We start from the raw sequence: 11,073 nt of genomic DNA on the forward strand, positions 1-11,073 counted from the left end.
ATCCCCCCCCCCAGCAAGAGCTGACCCTAGTCACGTGGCCAAGCCCCCTCCTCCCTGCTCCCGGGGATGGCGTTTGTAGTTAACAACTGAGCTGGCCTTCTTTTGGGAACATCAGATTAGCGTCGTGGTCCTCATTCTGTCTCATTTTCTCCAGCTCTCCTTTCAAAGAAGGGGCTTGTTTACTTCAGGCTGGAACGAGGTCTGCCTCCTACGCAGGTGTGTTTTAGTTGTCTTTGTACCCAAAGCCATCGCCTCTGGTTTGCAACAGACTCCCAGATAAATGTCTTTTAAATATGTGCATGAATGGATGAGAGGCGGGCGTGTTGTCCCCCAACTCTCTGACCTTCCTCCAGTGACTCTAAGCCTTTATAGACCTTTTCTATTAGAAAGAAAGAAGAAAGGGGGTGGGGGCAGAACCCACAGATGTAGCGTTTCCAAATCCCTTCAGTCCCTGCCCAGTTCGCCTCTCTGGGGTTACTGTGAAGATCAAATAAGGTAAGTGGAAGCGCTGTGTGAAGGGTAAGGGGCTGAGCAGAGATTACACAGGATGGCCATTCGTTCATTCCCTCCACTCAGGAAGCTTGACCGAGTAATTCCTGCTGCCTGTTTCAGCGTACGATGGTCACCCTTCCTGGTTAGTCTTAAATATTTATCGTGGGATAGTCTCCTTCTTACACGGAGGAAATCAATCACGCTTCCGTTTCTTCCAGGGAAATGAACAGTGTTTGCACACATAAGTAATGGAAGAAAAATCCTTGTGTTTTCCAAACACCCACCCCAAGCAAACCAAGAGCCAAGATTACAGGGAGGTGAGCAATCCAGGAGCTAGGCCGAGCAACCCCAAGGCAGGACTGCAGCTGGGCTCTGGCCACATCCAGATGGGGAGTTCTGGATGGGAAAAAAGAAGTGAAGTGATGAGGGGGTTCCCTAGAGGGGCTTACCCACTGCAGGCATGCCCGGGTACGCCCTGACCCACCTGAGAATGGAGCTCAGCCATTACATCTGAATGTTCTTTGGCTGTTTTATTTTCCTGTCAAGTGGCTTAAGCTTGATTTTTTTTTTTTAATAAAGCATTCCCTCATGGCCAAGTATTTCCTTGGAATTGAAATCTAGGTTGATGGTTTTATATTTTAAAAGCTTTCATGGTGACTCATTCCTGGCCTGGACTAGGATTCCGTAATACTCCCCAAGCCTACAGAGCATCGGTATCCTATTTCTTGGGTTTGGAACCCACTTTCTAACATTTTGCCAGTGCATCCACGAAGTCACATTTTGGGGGACAAGTGTTTTCATTATCTGCAGAATAGAACGATAAACATGGACTTTCCTTGAAGAAATTAGATGACTCGGGCAGGGAAAATGTTTTCAAGTGCTAACAGGCTAATGGTTGGACAGAATGGATCTGCAGTGTGAGACACCTAGTATCTGGTGAAGGGGTTTACGCGAGCCGTTATCTAGGCTCAGTGCACAATACAGGGTCCACAAATGGGTAAAGTGATCCATTCCACAGTAGTCTCAGTGTCAGAAAGCTCACACGGGCTCTACTCTCTCCGGAAAGCGTAACAAACTCCAAAGAGGAGGGCTAGTTGTGGAGACAGAACAATACACAAGCACGTTTCGAGAGTCCTGTTCAGGGGCCTGGAAACCCAGCTGTATCCGCAGTGTACTCGTGGAAGAAGGACCCAGACAGCCCCAAGTGGGCATCTTTTAACTCTGGCCCTCCTAGTGCTTATACAAAGACAGGGTCACTCTTTTATCAAAACAAGCAGCAAAAGCCCCCAAGCCTCAGAAGTGTTTTGCTGGCACGGTTCTTACATAACGGCAGATTCAGGAAACGGGAGCTTTGCCTTCTGTCTACCCAAATCGTACCTCGAAACCTTGAGGGTTTCCAGCCCCCCAGAAACGCCCCAGCTCCGTCTTCAGCTTGGAGCCCTCTTCCCGGCAGACTGGAAAGAGCCATCCCTTGTGTAGCGCCCAGACCCCATTAGCCTTTTATCCCAGACAATTCAATTGTGTAAGCACTTCCAAAAGCCTACCAGGGTCTGCACCTTGCTCTTGCTCAGAAACAGACCCAAACTCTCGCTCCCAAGGGGGTCCCATCTCCCCGACCTCTGCCCAAATTCTGCTTCTCGGTGACAGCGCTTTTCCAACCGCCCCCCTTCTCCCGAACGACCACCTGTCTCTTTCCCTCCACCCTCCCTCTACCCAGCAGCCGCGGTGATCTTTCCAAAGCACAAATCTGATCATGTCACTGCGTGATCGAGGCCCTGAAAGCAGCTCCCTCTGGCCACAGCAGCGGGTCTCAAAGGACGCTCGCTCGATGCTCAGTACAAAGCAGGTCCTCTCTCTCTGCTGCGCCGCATTGGGCCGTCGCTAATGTTAACTAATGACAGTCTTCTCTTGGTTGGCAGACCACGTTAAGCTAATTGATGGAATAGTCTCGGCCGTGTGTCTCCCCTCACTTTCTCTTAGACCATCAGTCCCTGCTACTGCGTGGGTATATTAGAATGAAGTATAGGGCTAAATCTGATTTCACCCCGAGGCACGAATTTCCACACTGTTTTCTTCTGGTAGCCATCCTTCCTGGGGCCCTGTGGGCAGCTTTTCTCTTTTCTTCCACAGCAGAGCCGTCCTGGGATGAAGACTTGGTATCCAAAGCCCTCTTCCCACAAGATCTGGCTTCCTCTACAGGATCTGCCTAGTAGGCTTTTTTTTTTTTTTTCCTGTGTGAGGGTGGGCCCTTCCCCTTCCCCTTCCACTGGGGAAACCCTCCCCTCCAGACTTAGCACACCCCTCCCCACCCCCGCGCTGTCGGCTATAATAAATGTTCCCAGAATGGAGGAATGGGTAGCTTCACCCATGAAAAGGTGAAAACAAATTATATTAAAGCCAGCCGGGCATGGTGGTGATTACATGCTTGTAATCCCAGTACCCCAGTACTCGGGAGGCTGAGACAGGAGGACTGCAGGTTGGAAACAGCCTCAGCAACTTAGTGAGGCTCTCAATAATTTAGTGAGATCCTGTCTCCAAATAAAAAATAAAATAGGTCTGGGGGTATACCCTGGAGGTAGAAGGCTCCTGGGCTCCATCCCAAGTACCACACACACATTACATCTATATGTGTATATTATATCTATGTATATATAGACACGCATATATATGATATATTTTCTGGAGATATAGATAGATAGATAGATCTATATCTATATCTATAGGTATAAATATATCTCCAGAAAACACCAGACCAGACTCAAAATGGGTGGCTTGGACGGAGAGCGTAGCAGTCCTCTATCCCCATTTCATGTGGCTTTCCTGCCACACGGGCCTCCCGCTGTCCACTTTGCCTCCCGCAACCCCTCCTTCCTGGGGTCTTCTTTCAACTGGCTCCTTCTCAGAACCCGAATCCATAAGAGATAAAGCAATGCCCTTCCTTGTCTACGATGCACAGAGAAGATTCTCTCAGGGGCTGTGCTTGGTCAACCTTGAGACTCAAACAATATCTAACATCCTGGCTTTTGGGCTCCGAGGCCAAGAAAGAGGCCTCTTTGGTCGCAGCACATGGCAGCAACGCATATCTGTATTCTCTTTCTTTTTTTCTTTATTCCAGGATGATGTTGACACATCTGTACTCAAATAAATCAGCCTCCCATCTTAACCATCTCCCTTGGCAGGCACACGGAGTTGCTGTGCCAAGACAGGGCTGACAGTGTGACTCAAGCCTTGAAATATAAAGGAAATCGTTGTGTTTTCATGCCAGCAGGTATTGACAGGAAGCCAGCTCCTCAATTTCAAGTTTTTTTTTTTTTTTTCCTTCTTCCCATGGACATAAGCGCTGACCTGCTCGTGGTAATTTCTGTGATCTGCAAGTACAGGGCTGGGCTCCAGCCTTCTGCAGACGCGACTCTGTCACCAGCTGATGCTGGTGAACCACGTGGCCACTCGTGGGTCAGGACTCCTTTGGTCACAACTGACAGAACTCAGAGCAAATTGGCTTAAGTCTAAAAGCCAACGCGTTGGCACAAGTAAATAAAGAAATCTCAGTGTAGCTGGATCCCGAGGGTAAACAGTATCTGTCTCAGCTCTTCCTTCCTCTTTGCTGGTTTCAGTCTCAGGCCGGCTCTCCTGTGTTGAGTTCTGGAAGCTTCATGCTGGTGTTTCCCCAGGGAAGCCACTCCAAATGGCAGAAGCACTTTTCTCTCCCAATGGTTTCAACCAAAAATCCTAGAATTGACCCTCCTTAGCTGGTCTTGGGTCATATCCTTACCCCTCATCCCTCCATGGTGACCAGAAATTAGCTACCGCCAGATGGGTTGCTCCGATCTCAGAACCACTCACATAAAATGGACCGTGGTCTTGCCTGTTCTAAAATCTGAGATGGAACCAAAAGAGAAAAAAAGGAAAAAAGGGATGTGGCTAATTCAAATGCGACCGATTTCTACCTGAGGATCCCCCTGACTGGGTGTGCCTGCCTATAAAGATCCCAAGACTTGGGAAGCTGAGAGAGGAAGATGGCAGGTTCGAGGACAGCCTCGGCAGCTTAGTGAGGCTCTTGGCAACTTGGTGAGACCCTGTTTCCAAATTTAAAATAAATAAAAATAGGGCTGGGGGTATACTTCAGAGGAAGAATGCCCCTGGGTTCGATCCTCAGCACCACAAAACAAACAGACAAAATTCACTGCCCAATCTGTCTTCTGGAGCTTTGGTCATGGCTGGTTCTCTTCTTCCGAATCTCCTTGTGACTCAGCCCCACGGTGCTGACATCCCACAGAGGTGTCTCCTAGCTCTTCTGTCACCTGCCTCCTCTCCTGGTCTTAGGGACCACTTGCCTCTGGACTTTCTCCCCAAATTCTACCCTCACGTACCTCCGGCACTCCATGATTCCAGCTTTCAGTGGGGCACAGCTACCTGGTTACCCAGCTATCCAACATGAACCCCTGGCTTCCCATCCTGTGTGGGCCTCCTCGTCTGTTGCCTCAATGGGGCCTCAGTTGTCATCCACTGTCCCTGCTCCTCTCTGGAGAACCAGAGATCCCAAGTTCTGATTGTCCACACTCCGCCCTTGTCTTTCCCTTTCGCCCCTACCCTGTTCTATCATCTCTTTGGCCTGAAAAAAAAAATTAAAACAATAGCTGGTCTACCTGGTCTACCCCACAGCTCTGAAGCAACCCCCAGTACAGGATACTTTCTGAACCATCCCATTTCTAAACAGACCACTCTCTTCATGTATCTCTGCCTGTGGGATGTCTGCGGCATCTTCCTACGGCCCACTAGAAGACATTGACCCTGTCTGCCTCTCCAAGCTGGAGGTATCCCGGCTTCCCCGCTGCACCCACCTGAGCCCTCCACCCTGTGGCACCTCTCTCCTCACTCCACGCTTGCCAGGTCTGTCCCTTTTTACATCTGCCGTCCTCTCCAGACACACAGATACAGCTCCTACATGCCCCTGCTTCTCCTGGAGATGCTCCACTGACAGCCGTGGTCCAGTGCCCCAGCCCCACCTATGACCTCTCTCATTTTGGCCTCTTGGAACACAAGGTCCTATGTGTCTCTTGCCAGTCAACGTCACCCTGTGCTACATCAATCTGTCTTCACAGCTGTTTCCTCCACGAGGTAGGGGTCTCTAGGAGGGTGGACGTTTGTGGGAGTGGGGAGGGGTGTCTTTAGGACCTGCCGCCTGTAATGTGGAGCCGTCTCTAAGTTCAGATGCCTCTCGGGGAGTTGGGTTAATGAGAAGGCTGTGATTTTGTGTCTCCAACCAGCAACATCCCCCTTCCTTTCCAAAGAAAGGCCGACTCATCCTTAGCTGGCAGTCTAAATCAATTCGTGCCTCGAGGTTGGGTTGTTTGTGATAAACACATGTCTCTGGTTCCCTCTTCTCACTTTTGCTTCTGAAGTTCAGTTCTGACCCCGATTAAATGTTTCTTTTGTTTGGGATCAGATGTGACTGGACCAGGCTAGCCTGATGGGACCAACAACCCATCTCAAGCTTTTTTGATGGAAATGAGAGCCAATTGAGCTGGACTTTGCTCAGTTACGTGTGGAAACATGGCTGGACATGAAGTCTGGTGAAGTCTATTCCACCCTCTCAGCAGTTCTAGGTGCTGGGATCTAAGACACATATGCTGGGTCTCCCCACCCCATGGTCTTTGATCTAGGACTTGAGAGAACATGGTGTCACGGGGAGTCACTTTTGCAGAGAAGTCCCAGTCTAAGTTGGGTGAAGCAGAGGAGAAGAGAGGGCTCTGTGAGTTCTCTATATGGGATGTGTCTCCTGTAGTAGACTATGATTTTCAGTTCTTCCTGGGTGCCCCTGGGGACAACCTCCAACAATCAGATGCACTCAGTCAATGAAGGGACCAATTGATCTATCCATACAGCAGGATCGAACAGCTACCGACAAGGCCCCACAGGGTGGGAGACCCTGGCGTGCTGGTGTTATGTAAGATGCTTCGCTCTCAAAGAATTCGTAGTCTCATTGGGCACACAAAACCAACAAACGGGAAACAATTAGTGAGCACTGAAGCTTGAAGAAATAGTGTGCAGCGGTTCAGCAAAGGGAGAGGTGGCGTTTCAGAGGAAGCGTCCTCCACAGAGCAGGTGGGGAAGGGCAGGATCCCGAAGGCCAGGAAGTGGCTTCAGGAAGGGGAGGGCATCCCAGGTTGGGAGAGTGGGAGCAAAGCTGGAGAAGCCGGACTCGGAACGGTGCACAAGCAGTGATAACGAGGAGCTTAGAATGGATGGCTACACAGAGCAAACTCGGGGCCCTTGATTTTCAGGGGCCTAAACACATCTGTTGAGTCCCTACTGTGTGTCGGGTACTGCGAATTACCCCGGAGTCTCAGATATGAACAGGATGCTGGGAAGGCAGACGTATCAACATCTCTCACCAAGTCTTAGAATGGAAGCAGACAGCGTGTGCCTTAGAAGCTGAAGAGGGGTAACCAGCCTGTGGGGTCAGCTTCCTGTCACTGTGACGAGAGACTAGAGATGATCAACTCACTGGGAGGAAATTTACTTTGGCTCCCAGTTTCAGAGGTTCCAGTCCATCATGGGTTGGCTCTGTTACTTTTGGGCCTGTGTTGAGACAGAGCATCCTGATGCGAGTACACCCGCAAGCAAATGTGTTGCTGGAAAGCAATGAGAGGGGAAGAGGAGGAGCCAGGACCCCGGATATCCCCACCAAGGCCCTGCCCATCCATGACCTCACTTCCTTCCTTTAAGTCCCACCCCTTGACCTCACTTCCTTCCATTAGGCCCCACCTCCTGAAGGCTGCACCATCTCCAAGTAGTGCCACAAGCTAGAGCTCAAGCCTCAACACATGGGCCTTTGGGGGACATGTATGATCCAAACCATAACACAGTCTAACTTTTAAAGACTTTAGGTGGGCTTCTTAACTTTTTTTTTTTTACACAGTACTAGGGATTGAACCCAAGGGCATTCTACCTGCCAGTTGTACCCCCAGCCCTATTTATTTTTTATTCTTTATTTTGAAACAGGGTCTCACTAATTTGAGGAGAGCCTCACTAAGTAGCTGAGGCTGGCTGCAAACCTGCAATCCACCTGTCTCAGCCTCCCAAGTACAGGGATTGCAAGCGTGCAACACCATGCCCAGCCTTAACTTTTAAAGGGGAGGACATGTTTCTACTGAACCCTGTAGAGCACTAGAAGCCAATATGGCATAAAAGGGGCATGAGCTTACACATAAGGGATTGTTCACTGCAGCGCTGTTTATCTTTTTGTGTGTGTGGTACTGGGGAGGGAACCCAGGGGCATTCTACCTCCGAGCTACACTCCCAGCCCGATTTTTTATTCTTCATTTTGAAACAGGGTCTCACTGAGTTGCAAAGGGCCTCACTAAGTAGCTGAGGCTGTCCTTGAATCATGATCCTCCTATCTCAGCCTTCAGAATGCTGGGATTACAAGTGTGCGCCACCATGTCCGGCTTGACATGTATTTTTGAAAATGCAAAAATATTCTGTTGGCCAACAGAAAAGCAACCAATCCAAACAATTCTGGTCCATCCAGGTGGAATTCCATGAGGTCCTTGGAAAGTATAAAGCAATCCCATACTTTCTGATTTGGAAAGTGCTCCGAGATACAGCCTACAATAAAAAAATAAAATAAAACTCAAGATCTAGGTTTTCACATGAGAAAGTTAAAAATACATATTTCAAAATGTATTGGGTTCCCGGGCGTGGTGGTGCACGCTTGTAATCCCAGCATTTGGGAGGCTGAGACCCAGAGGAATGTGGTTCACGGGCAGCCTCAGCTACTTAGTGAGGCCCTCTGCAACTCAGTGAGACCTGGTTTCAAAATTAAAAAAAAAAAAAAGAATAAAAAATAGGGCAAGGGCTGTAGCTCTGAGGTCAAATGCCCCTGGGTTCCATCCCCAGACCCACACACACACACAAAAAAAAATGGGTGGTGGCGCACGATTGTAATCCCAGCATTTGGGAGGCTGAGTCAGGAGGATTGCAGTTCGAGGACAGCCTCAGCTACTTAGTGAAGCCCTTTGCAACTCAGTGAGACCCTGTTTCAAAATAAAGAATAAAAAAAAAATAGGGCTGGGGGTTGTAGCTCAGATGTAGAATGCCCCTGGGTTCCATCCCCAGTACCACAAAAGCAAAAACAAAAAACAAAAAACCATATTTTGCTGGGGAACGACTAGACTGTCTCTGGAAAGAGGCAAGAAACCTGAGATAATAGTTGTTCCCAGTGAAGAGAATCAAGAGGCAAAAAGCCCATGGCTCAGCCTGGATGTGGAGTGACTCCGGGAGGACATGTGGCCTGCGGCTTTGCCGCGTGGGTCTTAAGGATGCTCAGGGCGACTCGGGAGGGCAGGCGAGGCTCCGGGTTCTGGACTTCAGTGAGCCTGCAGTGTTCAGATGCAGCCAAGGCAGGACTGCACAGACGGACGTGCCAGGCTCAGGAGGTCATGCTGGAGCGGGAGCCAGCCCTTGCTCTGTCTACCAGGGCTGCTGGGATCTGAGGTGATGGCCGGGGATTGTGTTTTCTTGGCCAGCCCAACTGCATGTCCTGGTATCCTCTCTCTTGGGTGTTGACAGCTCAGGGGCCACCGGGGAGACTCGCGAAAGATGGCGGCCAGTCTCCATAGCTGGTCCGTGTCCCTGCTGATGGGCTGGCTGGCCTCACCAGTGCGAAGCATCGTGCTTGTAACCCTTGCTGTGCTCCCAGGAAGGGCTATGCATGCAGCTCCGAGGCATCAGCCTCCGGGTGTTGGGCTTGAAAGCCTAAGGAGGGAGTCTGGAGTTTGTTCTAAGAGCATCCTGTAGGCAAGTTAGCTTTCAATGTTGGTTGATTGAAAGCCCACAGTTTTCTTTTTCCTTTGGAAAGTTGGGATAAATCATGGTATTGTGTATGCCCTCTCCCTCTCTATGCCAAAAGGAGGTGGTGTAGGAAGCGTGAGTTTTAAGAAGTAAGGGTCTGGGCCGGGCGTGGTGGCGCACGCTTGTCATCCCCGCGCTTGGGAGGCGGAGACAGGAGGATCGCGCAGGTTCGAAGCCAGCCACGCTGGCGTAAGAGACCCTGTTTCAAAAATATAAAATAGGTCTGGGAGTGTAGCCCGGAGGTAGAAGGGCTTCCAGGAACCCCAGTACCACCAAAAAAAAAAAAAAAAAAGAAGAAGAAGTAAGGGTCCCTGGGTAGGTGGGCAAGACTCCACTCTCTCTGTCTCTGTCTCTGTCTCTCTGTCTCTCTCTCTCTCTCTCTCTCTCTCTCTCTCTCTCTCACACACACACACACATACACACACACACACACACACACACACACACACACTTACACACCCCAAGTGCCCCCTTTTGCTGGCTTTTCTCCCTCATCCCTGAAGCACCACCTTCACAAAGCGTTCTTGGGCTGACGGAAGAACAAATGGATCCTTTCACAAGTTGCTTTCGCCAAGGCTTGCACATTTCTGGGCACATCGGCCACCCCAGCCAAGGCCTCAGAAACCGAGTCTAAATGGCCCCACCGGGTCGCCTGCCTGTACCCCCAACTGGTCAACAGGCGCCAGCAGGGAAGGGGGTTTCCGCCCGGCTCCTGAGAGCTGTGGCTAAGCCGGGCCCCAGGCACGTTGGGGTGGGGGCTTTCGCTGGAAGCCGGGCCAGAGCCACCAAAGCACCCGGCTGTGAAAAGAACTGGCACCGCACACGCGCTGTTCTTATCTCCCTCTCGGAGCCATGGGGAGCCACGGGCCCGTGTGTTCTTAATTCGTTTCTGTGTGCTCCTCGCCCAGAGCGAGGGCTTTGTCAACATTTGTTGAGTGAATGGAAGAATAAATGAATAGTAAATGAACGAATGATCCTCTTGGGAGCTGGGGTGGGCCTCCTCGTGGGGCAGCGACCGGCCTGCCCAGTCTCCCATGCCCGGGGCTATTTGGACAGTGTGGGGCTGCAGCAGGCACGGAGCCCCAGCCACCGGCATGTGGGTTTGAAGTTGAGGGGCCTGGCTGCGTGAGCAGGCATGCCCAGGGTGGGGCCGGGGGCTCTCGGTGCAGCAGGGTGTGAAATGAGGGGCCGCTCTCCTCAAACGTGTCGGCCTTGGCCAATGGCCCGGGTGCTGGGGAAGCGCTCAAGGCGACAGATGGCTCTGGGCACGGCTGAGGCAGGGGTGGGCTCTGAAAGCTAGCGTGACCACAGGAGACCCTTCCCTGGAGGCCAGCCTGGCCTGTGTCCCCAGCTTGGCCTTAGTTGGGCACTTTGGGTCCCAGCCAGTAGTGCAGGGCATATGTTAGCAGCCATGGAACCAACTCTTCAGGCAGAAGACCCCACAGGAGCCCTGCCGTGGTGAAGGCCAAGTAGAGCTGCTTGGGAAACTTTGGGTGCGAATCCCACCCGCAAGAGCAGCTTTGTCTTAGTTCTGTGGCGTCAGAGGAGAAGAGGCACGGGGCTGGTGGAACAACCTGGAACCCCCAGAGGACCTGCTGGGAAGGAAACACTCCAGGCCACTGGATCATGAAAACCTACCCCATCTCCAGGAAACTGCCCAGCCATGCTTCTTCGTATGGAGAAGAGGTGTATCATTCCTCCTGTGCTCACCTTGTAGGACTCTGT

This window comes from Muscardinus avellanarius (genome assembly GCF_963383645.1).
Source record: "Muscardinus avellanarius genome assembly, chromosome: 19".
Classification (NCBI taxonomy): Eukaryota; Metazoa; Chordata; class Mammalia; order Rodentia; family Gliridae; genus Muscardinus; species Muscardinus avellanarius.